At 40.3% G+C, this 23,133-nt stretch overlaps 1 protein-coding gene and 1 long non-coding RNA gene across 4 annotated transcripts in view; both read left to right on the top strand.

The window, feature by feature from the left end:
- Positions 1 to 23,133, top strand: part of YAF2 (YY1 associated factor 2) — a 110,653-nt gene that overhangs the window by 10,973 nt on the left and 76,547 nt on the right. The window lies entirely within an intron of this gene.
- LOC132227473 (uncharacterized) lies at positions 757 to 5,971 on the top strand. The gene is made up of 2 exons (XR_009451191.1): positions 757 to 4,929; positions 5,728 to 5,971. It is a non-coding gene; the product is annotated as an uncharacterized LOC132227473 (long non-coding RNA).

Below are 23,133 nucleotides of genomic sequence, written 5' to 3'. Positions count from 1 at the left end.
ATCATGGAAGAGTATAGCATATTATAAAACATATTTCTCAACTAAATTATAAGGTCTCTGTTGAATGACTTTTAAAGTTAAGATGGTTGACATTGAGGATCTATCAAAAAATAAAATATACTAAAACTAAATAGAAATTTATGCTATTTGAAATTGCTTAATTGAAAAACAATTTAGAATTCATATAGTGCATTTCTTTGAACTACTGAGTTTTAAATTAATGGAACAAATTAAATTTAATTATTAAATTGAACTAATCTTCATTTATATGTGAACTTACTGCTTTTAAGATAAATTATACAAATTAGCAGACACCTAACAAGTATAGAAATTAGATAGACATGAAGAAAATAATGGAATTTTCCTTCCTCTTGTACTTTTTACTGCATCTAGTTGTTCATAGTAAGACTAATAGGATTAGTCACTGATATATTTCTAGAATTTCATTATCATTTTGCCTGCCTAGTTAACTATACTTCAAGACCCAGCTCATGCCCTAGCCGGTTTGGCTCAGTGAATAGAGTGTCAGCCTGAGGACTTGAAGGGTCCCGAGTTCAATTCTGATCAAGGGCACATGCTCAGGTGGCAGGCTCGATTCCCAGTAGGGGGTATACAGGAGTCAGCCGATCAATGATTCTCTCTCATCATTGATGTTTCTGTCTGTTTTTCCCTTTCCCTTCCTCTCTGATATCAATAAAAAATATATTTAAAAAGAAAGAGAGAGAGAGAGAGAGAGAGAGAGAGAGAGAGAGAGAGAGAGAGAGAGAGAGAGAAAAGACCCAGCTCATGTGTCTATTTCCTCTGATATTCTCCGATCTAGGCACATCCCAAACTTGCCTTCTTTTGTGTGTCTTTTGTGCATATCTCATTCTGTACTCCGTCTAGCTTTAGCATTTTTTCGTAAATCCAGCACTGATTCATATTTTCTCAGGAAGCTGAGTATTTTTTCTCAGAGGACAAGCTAATCAGAGAAGGGAGGATGGCTCTTTGGTTAATGTTATGAGAGTAACCATATTCTCTTTCTAGGATCCAAATAGTCCCTCAAAATTAATTTGTGATGTTTACCTTTATTATATCATTCAGCATACTATAGTTCTGTTACATATATGCATTTACTCTCTTGTTATGCTATCAGTTTCTAAGGAAATAAGAGTTTTTCATGATCTTTTTTGAAAATGTTTGACACAGTGCCTGGGAAGTAATATGTTCAATAAAGGTTTGGTAAAAGAGGAACAGGTATTAAAAAGGAAATTTTATTTATTTTAAATAAGCTTTGAAAAAAGTTGGAATTTTGAAACAGGTTGTATAAGTCATAATTTGGAGAGGACCTCCTGCATGCATGTGTGAACTATCAGAAATAAATAGAAGTAAAAAAATTCTATAATTCTGTAAATGCTTATTAGACACCTACCATATGCCAGGAATTATTCCTGAACTATAGAATTGTGGATGAGAGAGACAGTTCCAGATCTGAGAATTTGAATTCTAGCAAAGAAGATATTACTAGGGAGTAAACAGAAAGAATTTAAATTAATTTTCCAACACAGTCCTAGTTTTTTGAGAAGTCCTGTGCTCAAGTTAAGTATGAAATCAGTTATTGCTGTGGCCATTATTAATAAGCACTTAAGCTAAAATGTGCTTTAATATCATGGCCAATTTCTAATTTGTTGGATTACTTGTCTCAAGAAATTTTAGCCAAATGAAGCTGCCACTTCATTACTAGGCAAAACCTTCTCTTTATCTCTTTGTACATGTGTAAATGTATGTGTGTGTGTAGATGTGTATGTTTTTAAAAGAAACTGTTTTTAAAATTAGAGTTGTTATATAATTGAAGATTTTAGAAGGCAAATGATTACTTGCTGATGACAAATTTACATAGGATATTATAGACTGTTAAATTTAAATATATTTAGTATTTACTCATCCCAGAAACCACCTTTTTTGAGAATAAAATAATTTTGTAATAGTACTACATTATTAAATTTAATCTGTATTTCTTCAGCTATCTTATTGGTTATATTGGCAATGCTACTCAGGTTTTTTGTTTTTCTTTAAAAAACATTGCTGAGAAGCTTTAATGAGCTAATTTCTGTAAAGCTCTTTACACAGTGACTTTTACATAGTAAATGTTCACTAAATGGTAGCCATTATTGTTAAGTATGTATTTGTAAGCATATAATATATGGCCGTGGCCAGTGTGGCTCAGTTGGTTGGAGCTTCGTCTCTGGCACCAAAAGGTTGTGGGTTCGATTCCCAGTCAGGGCACATACCCAGGTTTTGGGTTTGGTCTTTGGGGCACGTATCAAAGACAACCAATTTGTGTTTGTCTATCACATCAATGTTTTTCTCTCTCTAAAAAAAAATAAAATAAATTTAAAAATGCTAAAGAATGCTAATTTATTATTGCAAAATTAATTTTTTTGTACTATTGGTGATTTGTGGGGTGGGGGTAGGAATTCAGTAAAAGCAATATCTTTAAATTTCATTTATGTAATGCTGTACTGTATTCAGAATTCTTTCCTATATGTCCTTCCATTTGCTCATCAAACCACCCTACATGGAGGAAAGGAAGATGGTCATATCATCACAGTTTAGTGTTAGAACCCAGGTTGAGAATCAGGTTGTTTTGACTCATTGATCTTTTCACCCTTCCGTCTCTGATAAACAGGTTTATAAAACAATCCTGTTTGGGTAAAAGGTTTCTTTGCTTACTCCTCTTTCCTTCAATATTAGATACAGGGCCAGCATACTTTGATAGAAAGATTAGCATTCTCTGGGGTATCAAGTTTTACTCAAGGATTTAATGAAACGTTAGTTTTTGTTTTGTTTTGAAAGACATATTGACCTTAAATATTCATCTTTTATAGGTTGTAATTTTACTGGTATTACAAGTGCATAAAAATGTCATAATGACTTTGTAAATTATTCATTTAATAAATATTGAACACCTACAATGTCTTTGTTTATTGACTTTCATGTTTGTTAAAATCTCTACCCCCCCATTTAATTTAATTTAATTTAATTGTTGCCAGTATTACAGATGTCTTCCAATATAATATTTACTCCTCCTTTACCTCCCTCCTCCCAGCCTGCCCCCCCCCCCCAGGCCTTCACCACACCATTGTTTGTGTCCATTGTTTATGCATATATGTATTAAGTTCTTTGAGGGGGTTGCGAGAGAGATTGAGAGAATTTCAGAGCTGGAAGGAACTTTTCAAGAGCTTTCATAATATTTAGTCATTTCTTGAGACAGCTAGTTTTTATTACTTGAAACCTTAATGATAAAGTGGTAAGATAGTCTTCAGAGGGAAGATCCTGAGGGGTTTCAGGTACAGATGTTTGCATTAAAACTTTTGAAATGGTTTGAGTCCACTATTGTTTGAAAACCTTCCTTGGTTAGGATTTTCAGCTCAGTTTGGAGTATTCTTGTTGTGGTATTGTCTTAGAGAACTGCCAGGCAACATATAGCAATCTACTGGGTTTGGTCTTTACTATTTGTTGGAACTCATGGCTCTGGCCTCGCATCCTTTGACAGGTAAGAAACAAGCCTGGAAAGATTGTAATTTGTTCGAGGTCACTAACTAATTAGTGTCAGATTCAGGTATTTGCATTTCCAGTTCTTTTTATTACCTAGCCATGGTAGCATTTAAATTTGTTGGCAAGTTAACTTCATAAGGATTTCTTGTAAATTTCATTATATCTAGATCTAGTGTTGTACAACTTGATAACTTCTAACACTAAACCTATTACTTAATATAATAACAACTTATGTTAAAATCTGGGCTAGCATTATAATGAATGAAGAACAAAGTACTATCAGTTATTTTCCCTATGTTAACAAATATATATGTTTTCATTCATTTTTATTGCTGGCTAACATTCCATTCACAGTTATTTGACCACTTTATTGTTGATAGGCTTGGTGTAGTTGAAGTATAAATATTAACAAACTTCATTTTGTTGTCTTTTATAGTAGCATTTATTGTGCTGTGTATCTTGTCTTCTTTGATATCGTAGTATTTCTTAGAACAATCCCAATAAATATTATTTCCCCTTTTATGTGTGATATAAATAATAAGGGTCACTAATAGTGTAATTAATAACCAATTTGATTATATATGTATATATGAATGTGCATGTATGATACAAAGTTTTTACAGCTCCAGGTGCATCTGCAGAGTAGGCAAAGTTGTTTTGGTCTTTGTCTTTTTCCATCCCTTTTTGCTATTTATCTTTTGTTCCCCTAAGGCCCAAAATCTCCTCACCAATGTTCATTTCTAGCCTACATCCTAAAATGTTCTGATTCTTGCCTGGCTGGTGTGGCTCTCAGTCGTTGAGCATCGACCCATGAACCAGGAGCACATGGTTCCTTTCCTGGTCAGTGCACATGCCCAAGTTGTAGGCTTGATCCCTGTAGGGGGCATGCAGGAGGCAGCCAATCAATGTTTCTTTCTAATTGCTGTTTCTGTGTCTCTATCCTTTCCCTTCCTTTCTCTCTAAAATTAATTTTAACATTTAAAAATGTTCTGATTTGTTTATTTTCTTCTCTAGTAGCTCTCTTTGCTAGAAACTCTTTTCTGCTTAATAAAGTAATCTGAGTAAAGTAATTCATTCAAATGTGAATGTAAATAAAAGTGAGCATGGTTGGTAGCGTTTTTTCCTTAAGATAATTCTGATTACAAAAGCATTACATGCTCATTGAAGATAATAAAAGAATGAAGAAGTATAAGGAGGAAAGTAGGAATGTCCACCACCCTATATAATAAAAGGCTAATATGCAAATAGACCAAACTGCGGAACAATCGGACAGCTGGTTGCTATGACGTGCGCTGACTACCAGGGGGCGCACGCAGAACGTGGCAGATGTCAGCAGCAGGTGGCAGAGTGCCGAACATGGCAGGTGTTGGCCGCAGTGGGATGGTGGAGCAGGTGAGCGGGGGCGCCAGGCCAAGGCGGGGCACCGGTCGTTGTCATTGGAGCGAACCTCTGGTTACTGAAAATCCTTTGCTCCCATGTGCCATGGTCCTGCCCGACGCTCACACCTGCTGCTGGTACCTGGCACCGGCCCCAATCGCTCAGTGCTATCATTGGGTGCAAGCTGCGGTTGCCGCCCCTGATCGCCCCTAAGGGCTTTTCCACCTCCCCCTGCTTCTGAGGGGTGATCGGGCCGGCAGCCACCTCTCACATCTGCTGCGTGCAAGGACCCCACTCGCACCCGCTGCCAGCATCAGAGCTGCTGCTTCCACCTGCTGCTGGCGCCCAGCACTGGACCCAATTGCTCGGCACTGTTGGTGTGAGCGGCAGCTGCCAGCCCCGATCGCCCCTGAGCGCTTGTCCATCTCCCCCTGCTCCTGAGGGGCGGTCGGGGCAACAGCCACCGCTTGCACCCACTGACGGTACCAGTCCCACTTCTACCCACTGCTGGTGCTGGCCCCAATTGCTCTGCGCTGTCAGCAGGTGTGAGTGGGGCCAGCGCTGTCAGCACATGGGAGTGGCAGCAGTGGCACTGCTGGCAGACAGGGGACTGGGGGGCTGAGGCGGGAGAGGACTGGCAGGAGCGTGGAGGATGGGCCGAGACCCATCCCTGTGGCCACCACAGTCTCATGGCCCACAGTTCCTTTCAAGGTGCACGAAATCGTGCACAGGGCCCCTTGTCATAATATCTCCAGCCAGAGATAGCTATTTTGTTGTGTTTAATGTGTTTATTTTCTGTCTTTTTACACATAGATATTAGCATTTAAAAGTGGAAGTTGAGGTATCTGTTTGGAAGAATGGGGGAAAGGAGGAGACTTCCAAATTGGTGGCCTTCTCTGACTTCCCCTGACTGCTTTCACCTTGCCTGATCCTCTATGCTCCAGTGTGTTTTACAGACACTAATCCTAGGGAATGCTCTTTGAAAACAAGACATCAAGAAAGTTTGAAAATATTGTATGTAATTTTCATGGAGTTTAATAAAAGTTTTTTAGAAGAACAACTTGTTTTATTTGAGTGTTCTCAACCTTATTTGACCAGAACATGTTGGGACATAATTGTTCTGTAGGCCCTGCTATTGAAGTTGGTCTAAAGAACAGGGTTATTGGTATCACCTGGGTGTCCTTTAGAAATGAAGATCTTGCCCTGGCCACTGTGACTCAGTTGGTTGAGCATCATCCCAATCCCTAAGAGGTTACCAGTTGGATTCCATTTCAGGGCATATGTACACATTGAGGGCTCGATCTCCAGTAAGAGGTGTGATCGATATTTCTATCTCTCCTCCTCCCTTCTTCTCCCTTTAAAATGAATAAAACATTAAAAAAAAAAGAGGGAACTGCCGGGGTCCAACCCCAGCAGGTCCAGGGGTTCCCAAAGGCGTAGACGGAGTCGGCGAAGAAGGAAGGACACGGAGACAGCGTTCAGTTGATCAGCAGCCTAGCCAGGATCTCTAGCCCGGATCTCCAGCCAAGTTCTGGTCTGGATCTCCAGCCAGGTTCTGCAGGTTCTCCAGCCAGGTCCAGTCACCAGGTTCTAGTCAGGTTCTCTTGCCATGTTCTATAGTCAGGTTCAGTCCAGGATCTTTTGCCATGTTCTCTCCAGCGAAGTTCTTCTGTCTCCAGGCTCCGTGTAGGTTCTGTCTTCTGAATTCTGTGTTCTAAGTTCTGAGTGTTTCTGTCTTGTTACAACTGTATTTATACCAGTTGATTCAATCCTATCAATCTCTATTACAAAGGTTAGGGCATTTCTTATCTCCATTCCAGGGAGTAAAGATTATGTAGCTTAAGCATGATTGTTCGTAGTTAAAGTGATTAATTACCCGCCTGGCACTTAGTTGAGGGGTTTTATTCCCTCCCTGACTTCAGGGGAAAATCCCTACCTGGGGATTCAACCTTTCTCGGAGAGGTGACCTTGGTTAAAACACAGCGCCAAGAAGGTGAGCAAACATATTAAGAACCGTATGCCATATATGCCAGGTCCCTTAAACAGCAAGGATGGACCGGCTCCCGGCAGGGAACCAAGATGGCAGCATAGGTAAATGCCTGTACTTGCTGCCTCCCACAACCACATCAAAATTACAACTATAATTCAGAACTTTCATCCAGAACAGTGGGAAAGCTGGCTGAGTGGAAGTACTAATACTGGAGAGGTAAAGAAGAAAGCGCACAGACTGGCAGGAGGTGTGGAGGCATGGAACGGGCTGGCCCGGCACCCGGTTGTGCTGCTTTTTTAATTGGGAGGGAGATCACCTCTTTGGAGGCAGCCTGGAGGAGCAAGGAGTCCCAGCCCCACACCAGACCCCCAGCCCAGGGTCCCAGAGCTGGGGGAAGAAGTCTCTCTGGGCTGTAAAAACCAGTGCGGATTGGGGCTGAGTGACACACAGGCTGCTAGAGAACAAGCTACTACTATTAAAAGGCCAGCACTGCGAACTGAATTCACAAGCTCCTGCTTGCTCTGAGCTCCAGTGCCAGGCGAGGCTCTGGGGGACCCAGACAGATACAGGGAGAAACTGGCTTCAGGGCAGAAACGCGGGGGTGACTTTCTTCCAGATGGAGGTATTCACATTGGTCATTGTTGCTGTGTTGGGACCTCCCTGTGCAGGGCTGACTGGCAGACATTTCTGTTGGCTCCACCCTGGAGATTCCCTGAGACCCTGCCCCACCCAATTTACAACCCCACCCACCCAAGCTGTTTGCAGTTACTTTTGCATATAAATGGACTGTTCTTTCTCAGCCTAAAAGCTGTCAAGCTGCAGCTGGGTCAGAGAGCCCTAAAGCTGTTAACCCCTAGAGTGCCGGGGAGCTCGATCACACTCCTCCTGTCTTTCATCAAAAGTAGCAGGAGCGCTATCACACTCCTCCTACAGTGTCACTATTAGATCCTAGTAGTTCACTCTTTATTGACAGATGGCACCTAAGTGCAGGTTACTTATGATGCAGAATGTTTGTAGTTCTAAAATTGACCACTGACATTTATCTGCCTAATTTTTTACAGGTACTACGATTTTATGAAGTTTACTCAGATTTTGTAGCCCTAAAGTTTTGAAATGGCTTCCAGTTCTAAGTCTGCTTTTATTAGTGATGATGATATTGCTAAATATGTCAATTCTTGCTGGGAAGATGACGATTTTGTGGAAGATATTGGAGAAGGGTCTCCCTCTTAACATTATATGTTTTGTTCCAATTTTTTTCTAGTATTTTATAATACAATCAGCAAACAATATATGTCAAAGATAAAAACAAATGTAGTAAAGGTTCCCTTAAGTTTTTGAATATGTAACTTCATTTACTTGTGATTCATAATTTTTTTTCCTAAACTGCTGTAAAATCAGCAAAAATGTCTTGGCAATTTTAGCATAGTTCCTAGGATATTGGTTGGCAGTCAAAGGGTTAATAAAAGCCCAAGGCCAGGACCAGCACCAGCCTGCCTTGCTTCACAGCTGGGTCTCTGGGCACTTCCAAACCTGATACAAAGAGGAGAAATCTGCAGATCTCTCTCTAGCTCCTGCTGGGTGGCCCCAGGCAATGGCTGACTTTGTACCTCCTTGGAGATCCAAGAGCCACTGTACCCAATGGTCAGTGTGAGACCATAACAGATTACAACTTTTCACATCCCTAAGTGACACACTCAAGGGGCAGACTCAGTGAGCACCAAAGCCCCACTGAAGCAAGTCCTGCCCCATAAGAGTGTCTCCTGCACAGCAGCTCTCCCACTGTAGTCACAGCTGGTCCCCACAGCCAGTTGGCCTGGAGTTCAGTTCCTCCCAGTGATACCAACAGCAATCAAGGCTCAACTACAACAAGACTGTGCACACAGCCCACAAAGGGGTGCACCAAGAGTGTCCACCTCAGGTGATTGGGGAGACTGAGCCACTGGGCCCTATTATAGGACACCTACTACACAAGGACACTCTATCAACTCAAGGAGAATTAGCAGCTGCCCAATATAGAGAAAGGGAAGCAGCCAAAATGCAGAGACAAAGAAACATGTCACGCCCTAACCGGTTTGGCTCAGTGGATAGAGCGTCAGCCTGCGGACTGAAAGGTCCCAGGTTCGATTCCGGTCAAGGGCATGTACATTGGTTGTGGGCACATCCCCAGTAGGAGGTGTGCAAGAGGCTGCTGGTCGATGTTTCTCTCTCATCGATATTTCTAGCTCTCTATCCCTCTCTCTTCCTCTCTGTAAAAAATCAATAAAATACATTTAAAAAAAAAACCCCGAAACCGGTTTGGCTCAGTGGATAGAGCATCGGCCTTTGGACTGAAGGGTCCCAGGTTCGATTCCGGTCAAGAGCATGTACCTGGGTTGCGGGCACATCCCCAGTGGGGGATGTGCAGGAGGCAGCTGATCGATGTTTCTCTCTCATCGATGTTTCTAACTCTCTCTCTCCCTTCCTCTCTGTAAAAAACCAATAAAATATATTTTTTTAAAAAAAGAAAGAAACCTGTCACAAATGAAAGAAATGGAAGAAAGCAAACTAGATAGAGAGTTCAAAACCACAATTTTAAAGTTACTTAAGAATCTTCTAGAAACCCCCGAGGAACTTAGACCTTCAAGGATCTTAGCGAGAATGCCCCAAAAATGGAAAAGGAACAGTCATAAATTAAGCATACACTGACTGAAATAAAGAATAATAATAAAAAAAAAAAAAGAATAATATACAGGGACTCAGCAGTAGACTAGAGCAGTGGTCGGCAAACTGCGGCTTGTGAGACACATGTGGCTCTTTGGTCCCTTGAGTGTGGCCACGAAGTTTCAATTGCACTGTACGTGTGTGCCTGCACATGGTATTTTGTGGAAGAGCCACACTCAAGGGGCTGCAGTTTGCCAACCACTGGACTAGAGGATCCCAAGAATCAAGTCAATGATTTGAAATACGAAGAAGCAAAAAACACCCAACTGGAAGAGCAAAAAGAAAAAAGAATCCAAAAATGTGAAGATAGTGTAAGGATCCTCTGGGACAACTTCAAGCATACCAACATCTGAATTATGGGGATTCCAGAAGAAGAGAGAGAGCAAGATATTGAAAACCTCTTTGAAGAAATAATGACAGAAAACTTCCCCTACCTGGTGAAAGAAATAGACTTACAAGTTCAGGAAGCGCAGAGAACCCCAAACGAGGAATCCAAAGAGGACCACACCAAGACACATCATGATTAAAATGCCAAGAGCAAAAGACAAGAGAGAATCTTAAAAGCAGCAAGAGAAAAACAGTTATCTATAAGGGATTACCCATATGGCTGTCAGCTGGTTTCTCAACAGAAAGTATGCAGGCCAGAAGGGAGTCGCAAGAAATAGAGTGATGAATAGCAAGAACCTACAACCAAAAATACTCTACCCAGCAAAACTTTCATTTAGAATTAAAGGTCAGATAAAGAGCATCACAAACAAGAAAAAGCTAAAGGAGTTTATCACCACCAAACCAGTATTATATGAAATGCTGAAGGGTATTTTTTAAGAAGAAGAAAAAGGTAAAGATAAAAAATTATAAACAAAGTGGCAACGAATACATATCAAGTGAATCTAAAAGTCGAATAAAAAATCTGATGAACAGAGTAAACGTGAATGGAATAGAATCAGGAGGATGGAAATGGAACAGACGGACGATTCTCAGAGGGAAGCATGTGTGGGTGTGTGTGGGAAGAGATTAGAGATCTTATATGCATGTATGCAGAACCTATGGACACAGACAATAGGGTGGTGAGGGCCTGGGGTGTGGGGTGGGAGCCGGGTGGTGGGAGCTATGGGGTGAAAAAGAGGGATATCTGTAATAATCTCAACAATAAAGATTAAAAAAAAGGAAATGAAGAATCTCTGGCCCTTACCAAGGACTTACTAAGTCAGAACCTCAATTTTTACAGGATCCCTAGATTATTCATACACACCTTAAAATTTGAGGAGAATTGCTCTATAGTTTTTTTCAGGATAAGATGAGCTGGGTATGGTTCTGAGATGTTCATTTCACAGATCTACTTTCCCCAAGGGCTCCCCCCCCCCCCCCCCCCGCGCTTTATTGTGTGTGCATGTACGTGTGTGCAGGCAGGGTTGCAAGTATGCATGTATGTGGGCATGCGTGTGTATATAGGCATGTGAGTGTGTGGGTATGTCTCTGTTTATGGTGTCCCTTCTTTGTTCGGCCAACACTCCCCTCATGAGCTCTTGTGTCCAAAATGACTCCTCTGTTAACAACTTTTGTCCTTGCTTCTGTTTATTCATACACAACCATACATTCCTTCAGTCATGTAGCTCATTCAGGGCTGGCTCTGGAAGCCTCCTGTGAGGAAATAGGGAGTAGGAGTAGATGGGTTTGCCAGGTAGAATCAAGTAAGTTTCTTGGAGTAGAAGATAGCTGACCTTCCCTCAGAAGGGCCTAGGGGTTTTTAATTGTGTTGATAAGAACCGTGAGATCTCCTGGAATTGTCTCATTGGCTGCCAGTACCTTCAGCCAGATCACCTACACTCATACATTTTATTTATTAGGATTTGTCTTGCTTTTTATTTCTTAACATGTTTGCTGTCAAACCCTTATTTTGAAAATCATTGCCTTGTTCCATCCATTTAGCCTTCTACAGCTCAGATTCTTCTGTTCAGCACTACTGGGTTGTGACTGGACTTCTTAGTCTCACATTTCAAAGCAAGAGTTGATAATGAGTTTTGTGTAGTGGCAGAGATTTGAAGCTCTCTCTTGAAAAGCCTTTTCTCCCTCCTTCCTTCACTGTATCTTTCCTTTCTTCTCATCCATCTTCTTAGACACATTGCTCTTTTTTAAGACCAGGGCTGGTGAAGTCCAAAGGTACATAATCTGATTAGATGAGTAATGAGCAGTACAATTTATAGATGCAAAATAAATTAATAATGTCATCAAGTTGTACTTTTGTTAAAATTTTTAAGACTGGGGGAGAACCAAGATGGCGGCATAGGTTAACGCCGGAGTTTGCTGCTTTGAACAACTACTTCAAAAGTGAAACTAAAACACGGAACGGACATCACCCAGAACCACAGGAACGCTGGCTGAGTGGAAGTCCTACAACTAGGAGGAAAGAGAAACGCACACGGACACTCAGAGGAGGCGCAGTGGTGAAGTCAAATTCTGAGGTGCGGAGTGCGCGGAGCGGGCTGGCGGCGGAGGGCGCGGTTGTTGTTTTCAATCGGGAGGGAGTGGCAGACTCTGAGCACCAGATCCGGGCGAGTCTTTAGGGACCCAGACTCAAACGGGAGAAGTGGGACTGTCTGGCTTCGGTCAGAGCGAGTGCAGCTTTCTCTCCGAGGTTTGCAGCGGGTGCTGGGACTCAGAGAGGCAGAGCCCCTGGGGACAGGACTGAGAGCCGCCATAACTGCTCTCTCCGGCCCACCCTATTGATCCTGTGCGACCCGCTCCGCCCAAGCCCTGCACAGAGGCATTTGCCGGATAGCCTCAGGCAAAGGCTAGATTAGCACCTCCCTAGAGGACAGAAGTTCTCTCACTGCTGACACAGCTGATTCTCATAGCCACTTGGCCTGGAGGTCAAACCCTCCCTGGAATTAGCTACAACAATCAAGATTTAACTATAAGACTTCGAACAAAGACCACTAGGGGGTACACCAAGGAAGCATAACAAAATGCGGAGACAAAGAAACAGGACAAAATTGTCAATGGAAGATATAGAGTTCAGAACCACACTTTTAAGGTCTCTCAAGAACTGTTTAGAAGCTGTCGATAAACTTAATGAGATCTACACGAAAACTAATAAGACCCTCGATCTTATATTGGGGAACCAACGAGAAATTAAGCATACACGGACTGAAATAACGAATATTATACAGACGCCCGACAGCAGACCAGAGGAGCGCAAGAATCAAGTCAATGATTTGAACTGCGAGGAAGCAAAAAACATCCAACCGGAAAAGCAAAATGAAAAAAGAATCCAAAAATGCGAGGATAGTGTAAGGAGCCTCTGGGACAGCTTCAAGCGTACCAACATCAGAATTATAGGGGTGCCAGAAGATGAGAGAGAGCAAGATATTGAAAACCTATTTGAAGAAATAATGACAGAAAACTTCCCCCACCTGGTGAAAGAAATGGACTTACAGGTCCAAGAAGCGCGGAGAACCCCAAACAAAAGGAATCCAAAGAGGACCACACCAAGACACATCATAATTAAAATGCCAAGAGCAAAAGATAAAGAGAGAATCTTAAAAACAGCAAGAGAAAGAAACTCAGTTACCTACAAGGGAATACCCATACGACTGTCAGCTGATTTCTCAACAGAAACTTTGCAGGCCAGAAGGGAGTGGCAAGAAATATTCAAAGTGATGAATACCAAGAACCTACAACCAAGATTACTTTATCCAGCAAAGCTATCATTCAGAATTGAAGGTCAGATAAAGAGCTTCACAGATAAGGAAAAGCTAAAGGAGTTCATCACCACCAAACCAGGATTATATGAAATGCTGAAAGGTATCCTTTAAGAAGAGGAAGAGGAAGAAAAAGGTAAAGATACAAATTATGAACAACAAATATGCATCTATCAACAAGTGAATCTAAGAATCAAGTGAATAAATAATCTGATGAACAGAATGAACTGTTGATTATAATAGAATCAGGGACATAGAAAGGGAATGGACTGACTATTCTTGGGGGGGAAAGGGGTGTGGGAGATGTGGGAAGAGACTGGACAAAAATCGTGCACCTATGGATGAGGACAGTGGGTGGGGAGTGAGGGCGGAGGGTGGGGCGGGAACTGGGAGGAGGGGAGATATGGGGGGAAAAAAAAAGAGGAACAAATGTAATAATCTGAACAATAAAGATTTAATTAAAAAAAAATTTTTAAGACTGTTCTATTATCTATGAGAATCTTGTTAGTAAATTTGGTCACTATTCCCTTGTTGCCAATTTTCCATAAACTTAATGTCTTTGATTACATAGCATTTTTCTATAATATACCTTGGTAATTCTCTGTAGTTTTGCTGTCCTCCCTTGTATAGGATTTCATCATACATATTCTTAGTGCAAGAAAATATACCCAGTTGTATTTTTTAAATATGTATCTATGTTAAATTTTTATGTGTATTCAGTATGATGATGGAAAGAAGAGAAAAGAACTTCAACATTTAATAATTCCCTATAATTATGTAGTATTGTGGTGAAGAGTTTAGACTCTGGAGTTCCACTCTTTGGGTTTAAATATTGATCTCACCACATACTGACTGTGTGACCTTTTGAAAGATACTCAGCTTTTTGAGCCACAGTTTTTTCATTCGTAAAATGGAGATAATAACACCTACCTGATAGAGTTGTGAGGATTAGATGAGATAATTCTTGCAAAGTACTTGGCACAGTGCCTACTAGTAAGTCCTCAAAAAATGTTAGCTAAAAATATCAAATACACATGTGGTAATATAATTTATATAGGGTTTAACAGTCCCTATTGTCAAACATGGGATCCTAGTGGGGTAACTAACAAAACCAGAGCATAAGGAAGTGTTTTCTGCTCTGACTGGGTAGTTCATTTGATGAGAGCGTCTTCCGGATACACCAAGGTTATAGGTTTGATCTCCAGTCAGGGCACATATAAGAAGCAACAATGAATGCATAAATACATGGAACAACCAATCCATGTTTTGCTCCCTCTCTCTCTAAATATCAATAAACAAAAAGTTTTAAAAAAGGAGAAAGTACCCTGGTAGTGTAATAGTGGTAAGCAGTGCATATACACTTAAGAACGGAAACATTTTAAAGCAGCATTTTTTACTATTTGCCATAGTTAAAGACTAAGTTTATTTTCAAGGTTGGAGTGTCAGCACAATCATGGTCTTTTTTAGGATACTGTCATCTTATATGTGTCATATTATGCTGTTACTTCTGCCTTGCACTCTCCTGTTTTCCACAACTTCTTTCTAGTTCTTTATGATTGCTTAAGCATTCTCTCTCATTCTCTCTCTCTCTCAGCACTCCTTTATTCCTAGGCCAGAACGAATGCCGTTTCAATTACTCTTAAAGCGTTCTATGCAAAATGTAATGATTGTATTTACACAGTGTGTTGAAAATATTTTGTTATGTTTCTCTTTCCTTCCCTGGACTAATCTTGACAGTAGTACTGTTGATCCTGGAATCATATTTCAGTTTAAATCCTACCTTGCCATTTGTAGTCATATAACCAGAGGGCTTTTTGGTGATAAATGATGTAAGGAAACGAGCACTGTTCTTAATAATAAAGATGATAATTGTAAATAATGGTAATAAAAATTCTCAGTGCCTGTCCCTATGTCTTACGTAGGTATTGATAATGCTTCACTGAACCACAATGACTCCTTATCATTTATCTGATTCTGTGGCTGCTTTAAACTGTTTTCCACTTCTTGTTTTTTAAGGGATGTTAATATAATTTCATTTCATGAATCTGTTAGTCGAATGGAGTATGTTTAATCTTTCCTGTTTTATTTGATAAAAGAATTTATGTAAACCCAAGTTACCTTCATACTTGGCTCTTTCAGCAGTTTAAAATGTTTTCTTTGGCCATCAATTCAATGTATAGTTGATAACTGCAGTCGATACAGCGTTTTATTGTCTTAATGTCCTGCTTACTTGTTTGTTGAATCTTAACTAGAGGCAGACAGACCATTTAGTGCAGTGTTCTCACCTTCTGGCCCTTTAAATACAGTTCCTCATGTTGTGACCCAACCATAAAATTATTTTCGTTGCTACTTCATAACTGTAATGTTGCCACTACTATGAATCGTAATGTAAATATCTGATATGCAGGATGGTCTTAGGCGACCCCTGTGAAAGGGTTGTTCGACTGCCAAAGGGGTTGCGACCCACAGGCTGAGAACTGCTGATTTAGTGGAAGCCATTGCAGTAGTCAAGGCCAGAGACAGTAGTGGCCCAACAAGAATAACATCAGTGGGAAAGAGAAATAAATGGATTCTAGATATGTTTAGGAGGAAATTTATAGGACTTACTGGTTGCTTGGAGATGGTTGTAGGAGATAGGAAGTTGAGTTGTAGAGAGGGGAGAAGCAAAGATGAATTCCAGATTCTGACTTAATTAAGGAGCTGGGTAAATAAATGGTGGAACTTCTCACTGACATGAGGAACAGGAGAAGGGCAAGTTTGGGGTAAGGTAATAGTTCATTTCTAGATTTAATTTCAAGTATCTGCGGAAAATCTGAGAGGGGAGCCTTATGAGGCAGTTGGATATGTGGGGCTTAAGCTTAGGAAAGAGAACAGGGCTAAAAATATTTATTGGGTAGCTATCAGTATGCATGACTGAGTTGAAGACATGTGAGTGATAAGACAGATTAGGGAGAGAATAGACTGCATAGCATGAGAAAAGAGAACCTAGGACTGAAAATTGAGAAAGACCTTTTTTTTTTTTTTTTTTTTTGTGGTGTTAGAAAAGAGCATCCATTAAGAAGAAGAAAGAAATAGAGGAGAAAGAAAAAATAAATATGGAGTAAGAAACCCAGGAAAGTGTAGTTATAGAAACAGAGGGAAGATAATGTTTTCAGAAGGAGGGGATATAGTCAGCCATGTCAAATGGCCTTTACTTTAATCAAAATCTTAAATTTCTCCTTGCATTCTATGCAATGTTTATTTAACAAATGTGGCATTAAAATATATTTTTAAAGTTGTAACGATAACCTTGTGTAGTGCTTGTACTAAGCTTTTCATGATAGTTATAACAGTTCTGAGTTATTTCTATAGGTTAAATAAAGGAAGTTAATATTGGAAGGTTGGGAGATGAATGTAATTATGTTAGTATCTAACTTTGTTTCTCAAGAAAGAGAGCTTTAATTATCTAATCTAATAAAAGACAAACATGCAAATTGACCATACCTTTGCTATGCCTTAAGCCACACCCACCAGCCAATCAGAGTGACTATATGCAAATTAACCCAACCAAGATGGCGGCTGGCAGCCATGGAGCTGGAGCGAGCAGGAGGATTGAATGCCCCAGTGATGGAGGAAGCTAAGCTTCCTGCCTGCCGCGGCCGGCTCTGAGCTTCACTCAAAGCAACAAAGTTTCAATTATAGAAGGTAAATAAATCCCAGAATAAAAAAAGAAAAAAAGGAGAGGTTGGGAGCTTCTGTCACCGGGGGGCTTGGCCTGCCTGAAAACAGCCCTCAGCCCCTCACCCAGACTGGCCAGGCACCCCAGTGGGGACCCCCACCCTAAAGGGGGTGTGGCCAACCTGAAAACAGCCATCAGCCCCTCACCCAGGCAGGCCAAACCTCCATCCGGTGAGTGTCCCCGTGGGGTGGGGGGGGGCTTGACCAGCCTGCATACAACCATCAGCCCCTCGCCCAGGCTGGCCAGGCACCCCAGTGGGGACCCCCACCCTGAAGGGGGTGTGACCAGCTGCAAACAGCCATCAGCCCCTCACCCAGGCTGGTCAGGCACCCCAGCAGGACCCCCACCCTGATCCGGGACACCCTTCAGGGCAAACCAGCTGACTCCCACCCATGGCCCAGGCCTCTCTCCTATGTAATAGAAGGGTAATATGCAAATTGACCCTAACAGCAGAACGACTGGGAATGACTGGCCACTATGGCACACATTGACCACCAGGGGGCATACGCTCAATGCAGGAGCTGCCCCCTGGTAGTCAGTGTGCTCCCACAGGGGGAGCTCTGCTCAGCCACAAGCCAGGCTGACGGCTGCCAGTACAGTGGTGGTGGTGGGAGCCTCTTCCGCCTCCTCAGCAGCACTAAGGACGTCAGACTGCAGCTTAGGTCTGCTCCCCACTGGCAAGTTGGCATACCCCGAGGGCTCCTGGGCTGCCAGAGGGATGTCTGATTGCCGGCTTAGGCCCAATCCCCTGGGTAGCGGGCCTAAGCCAGCAGGTGGTCATCCCCCAAGGGGTCCCAAACTGCAAGAGGGCATAGGCCGGGCTGAGGGACCCCCCCCCCCCGAGTGCACAAATTTTTGTGCACTGCGCCTCTAGTCTAGTAATATCTATCATTAAGCTTGTACTTCCACAGGTAGTTCCTGATTATAGCTATGGAAATTAATAGAATTAATTTTAAAAATTGGTCCATCTTGTTATTAAGAACTTTTAAAATGGTAAGTAAATGTACAGTAATGTGAAGACTCTTCGAAAATTGTGTGGTTAATTGTGGAGGAGCATGAATGGTTTGAAGAAGCTCTTTTGTTTTTAGGAGGAGTGAATCATTGCACTCTTTATGGATCAGCTAACCAAGCAAATCATAGTGTTTTCCACAAATTTATATTTGGTCTGTAAAGTGATAGTCATCTGTGGAGTACATTTGATTTGATGTGACTCATGATTCAGATTTTATGAGTGTTGAATCACAAAGTTATTTCTTAGAACATAGGTAGTTTGAAAACTGTCACTGTTGACTTCAGATTATATTGAAATTTATTATGTTAGAAAAATTTGCCATTGTTTTATAAAATCATTTTTACATGGAAGATATGTACTTAACATATTTGAGATAGTTATTAAGAATTGATAAGAAAACTAATGCAGGGCTTAGACTCTGGTCAGATTATTTTTAATATTATAATTAGAAAAGATGAGAAAAAAATGTAATTACAGAGTAAAGGTTAGACTTCCTTATTATGTTGACATAATTGTTGGCATTTTTGCATATTAACTTGGATACTAACTATAATTAGTGTGTAAAGGCTCCATATAATGCTCTTGACATTTTGGACTAGAGCAGGAAAATGTTAGATGATATTAAATGTCTATGGAAGTATCCCATTTTAAAATATGGTGGAAGGCCAAAATATACTGTAGATGAAAGGGGAGCTGTTCTGTCTAGAGCAGGGGTCCTAGATTTTACCTGCCAGCATCCTTCCTCTTTAGCTTTTCCAAACAGTTTGATTATTAATATCTTTACCATCAAGTGTCGGTAAAGAGCATGACTATATACTGTTTATCTCATATTTTCAATTAAGAATTTATCAGCAGCCCTAAAATTCTAGCTTATAAAAATCAGGTATTGGAACATGAAAAATTATTTGTGTAAATGTTTCTGGCACCTTTTTAAAAAATGTATTTTTATTGATTTTTAGAGAGAGGAAGGGAGAGGGATAGAGAAATAGAAACATTGATGAGAGAGAAACATCATCGATCAGCTGCCTCCACACCTCCTACTGGGAATCCAGCCTGCAACCTGCACATGTGCCCTGACCAGGAATTGAACTGGTGACCTCCTGGTTTATGGGTCGATACTGAACCACTGAGCCACATCAGCCTGGCTGTTTCTGGCAACTTTTAAAGTCTGAATAGCTTCCTTTAATAAAGTAAATCTAATGTTATGGCTGATTTTATAATATTAGTAGATATAATTGGTAGGTAACGATAGTGATTTACTTAGTAACTACTATCTAGAATGTTTTATTAACTATTTCCAAACTACATGTATTCTTTTTTAAAAAAAACAAGAGTGTCTAGTGGTATTTGCAATTCAGTTTTAATATTAATGTGTTCTTGTAGCTCTTTTATGTTGCAAATTGTGATTTCTAATAACATCAATTACTTATTTTCTTTATCTTGCAATATAAAAATATAGTTTCAAAATAATAGAACCAGAATTAACGTAAACAATAAATCTCTGAGTGAAGTTTAGAGTTTCTTTATCGTTCTTTTAGTCCTTAGATTACATCCCTCTAAAAAAGGTTACATTTAACATCATTTGAAAATAATTTCATTTCTGGGTGGTCATGCTAATAGTTGGATATATGGTTAGATTCTGGGCGTTGTTTCTAAACACCTATATTAATTTAGTTAATCCTTACAACTGCCATGTGAAGTAGGTTCAGTTGTTATCCCTGTTTTACAGATGAATATATTTTTGCCCTCTTGATTTCAGGTTAATTTGCATTAACAAGAAAATAGTACTGCTTTTGTTTGTCATTATGGGTTGATACAGGGAAAATGGCAGATAAAAACTGAGGAAAAGGAAAATTTTGATTAGGAAATGAGATGGTATTTATAATTTGGGACCCTGAGTATAGTATATCATGGGACTGAAAAGGGAGCTAAGGCACAATAGACAATAATTTTTGTATATAACTGCAGTGCCCTGTAGAACTTTTCCCGTCTGGATAATAATGAGAGGGAGTTCTAGCTAGAAAAACCAGATAAAGTGGGAGTCTGTACTATACTGATCTGTTTAAGGAGACAAAAAGAGGACAGTTTTCTATAAATAACATTACTTAATCTTAATAAGTTTATAACTCACTTTTAACCTTATTTTGGTTAACTGAGGCTCAATCCAATTATGTATTCATACATTCCTCCATATTTATATATAACCCTTCAGTAATGTCACTTATATATGTGTGAATATATGTATAATACCAAATTTTATTACACTGTAACAGGATTCCAAGCCCAGGGCTTATCCTGAACATTAAATGTTTAAATTTTAATGAAAATTAGAAAATAATGTATCTGGAATCATCAAAATCAGTTGCAATTTAAGTTACTTCTTGGCAAAATATAATGTTCAAACCAGTGGGTAGTAATGGAAGTGAAAGTTGCTACCACATTGTTTCCTGAGCAGTGTTGTCATAAGTTCCGATTGATTTGATGGAATAGATTTTCATTAGTGAAATGCTTGATTTGGTTCATGATTACTAAGGAGTACATTTTTGTGGATGAGCTTTATTACTATTAAAGCTTACATGGGATACTTTTGAATAGAGCATCCTAATTTTTGGAATTTATTTTCTAAGCTATTCTGATGAGATCTGTATCTTAGTTGAGCTTACGGCATGATAACAAGGACAAATATAGCTTTGATTACTGGTGTCTAAGTGACCATTTTGGTTGCCTTAAAATATTTTCAAGACCTTTTAATTCACTTACATTTTCTTAAAAAAAAAGTACTTGATTGTATTTTAAATTCATAAGACCTGAGTTTATTGGAGACTGCATTTTCTGTAAATAAAATTTAGAAATTATTACTTAGTTCTTTTTTAAAAAATATATTTTTATTGATTTCAGAGAGGAAGGGAGAGAGAGAGAGAGAAACGGCGATGATGAAAGAGTATCATTGATCAGCTGCCTCCTGCATGCCCCACACTGGGGATCGAGCCTGCAACCCAGCACGTGCCCTGACTGGGAATTGAACCGTGGCCTCCTGGTTCATAGGTTGATGCTCAACCACTGAGCCATGCCGGCTGGGCTATTTAGCTCTTAATGACATCTTTTATATTAGCTTATATCATAAGGATAATATCATAAAGATAATATATTTGGATTATTGTTCCTGTGTCTATTTTATCAATCCAAACACATAAGACTTTTTCTTTTCCTGTTAATCCTCAGTATTTTTCCTTTGACCTTTTTTAAGAGAGAGTAGAAGAGAGAGGGAAAGACAGAGAGAAACAGATGTCAGAGAAACACATCAATTGGTTGCCTCCTGCACGCGGGCCCTGGCCAGGGAGGAGGCTGCAACCAAGGTATGTGTCCTTGACTGCAATCGAACCTGGGACCCTTTGGTCTGCAGGCCAATGCTCTATCCTCTGAGCCAAACCGGCTAGGGCCAAACAGGACCTTTATGCCATGTACTTGCTCACTCTTCAGGGAATAGAAGTCAACAAGATTTCTATTTAGTTAACTAGAAAAGTTAACTAGATGACCTTTTTGGTATTTATCCTTTTATTACAGTTAGAAATGAACGTCTGTGTAATGCCCCTATTTTAGTGAATGTGTCATTTAAAAATGAAAAGGGAGCCCACTATATGGGAGAACATATTTGCCAATGATACATCTGATAAGGCGTTAATTTCCATAATATATAAAGTACTCATACAACTCAATAAAAGGAAGACATCCCAATTGGAAAAATAGGCAGAAGACCTGAATAGACACTTCTCCAAAGAAGACATAAAAATGGCCAAGAGACATATGAAAAAATGCTCAAAGTCACTAATCATCAGAGGGATGTAAATTAAAACAACAATGAGGTATCACCTCATACCTGTCTGAATGGCTACCATCAACAAATCAACAAACAACAAGTGCTGGTGAGGATGTGGAGAAAAGGGAACCCTAGTACACTGCTGGTAGGAATGCAGACTAGTGCTGCCAATATGGAAAACAGTGTGGAGTTTCCTAAAAAATTAAAAATTGAACTGCCATTTGATCTAATGATCCCACTTCTAGGAATGTAACCTAAGAAGCCTGAAATACCAGTCAGAAAAATACATGCACCCCTATATGTTCACGGCAGCATTATTTACAATAGCTAAGATCTGGAAACAGCCCTAGTGCCCATCAGTAGATGAGTGGATAAAAACGCCATGGCACATTTACACAGTGAAATACTATGCAGCTATAAAAAAGGAAGGATCTCTGACCCTTTGAGATAATATGGAGGGACCTGGAAAGTATTATGCTAAGTGAAATAAGCTAGTAAGGGAAAGACAAATATAACATGATCTCACTTATATGTGGAATCTAATGAACCAAATAAAATGGGGAACAAAATAGATCCAGAGACATGGAAGCATGCAACAGACTTAAGATTCTCAGAGGAAAGGGGCAGGGTGCGAAGAGATTAACCAAGGAATTTATATGCATAACCCATGGACACAGACAATAAATAGTGTGGTGAAGGCCTGGGGAGGGGGCAGGAGTGGGGAGGAGGGAGTCAATGGGAGGAAAAAGGGAGACATATGTAATACTTTGAACAATAAAGATAAATTGAAAAAAATTGAGTGCATTAAGTACTGTTATTTTTAAAATTCAGATTTATAGAAAAGTGAATATAATTTACCAAAGACAATTTGTATCTTCAAATAAGTAGAAATCTACAAACAATCTTGACGTGTGCTGTTAGCCTTTATGAAATACAATATCAACACTAATAAAAGAGAAAAATGGTAATTGGCGTACGAGCTACCCTTTTCATTGGCTAATCAGGGCTATATGCAAATTAACTGCCAACTAAGATTGGCAGTTAACTGCCAACAAGATGGCGGTTAATTTGCATATGTAGGCACAATGCAGGGAGGCGAAAGGGAAAGCAGGAAGCAGCCCCCTGCCACTGACAGTGATTGGAAACGCAGGGGGGAGCTAAGAGCTGGGGGGCAGGGCAAAGGCGGCCCTGGGGCCGCCTTTGCCCTGCCCCCCAGCCATGATCGGAGAATCAGGTGCCTTTTCCACCCTGGCCAGTGATAGCAGGAAGCGATGGGAGCTG

The sequence above is a fragment of the Myotis daubentonii genome, chromosome 2 (assembly GCF_963259705.1).
Source record: "Myotis daubentonii chromosome 2, mMyoDau2.1, whole genome shotgun sequence".
NCBI classification, from domain to species: domain Eukaryota; kingdom Metazoa; phylum Chordata; class Mammalia; order Chiroptera; family Vespertilionidae; genus Myotis; species Myotis daubentonii.
Note: the sequence above shows the minus strand (reverse complement) of the source record. Positions and strands in the feature narration are given on the sequence as shown.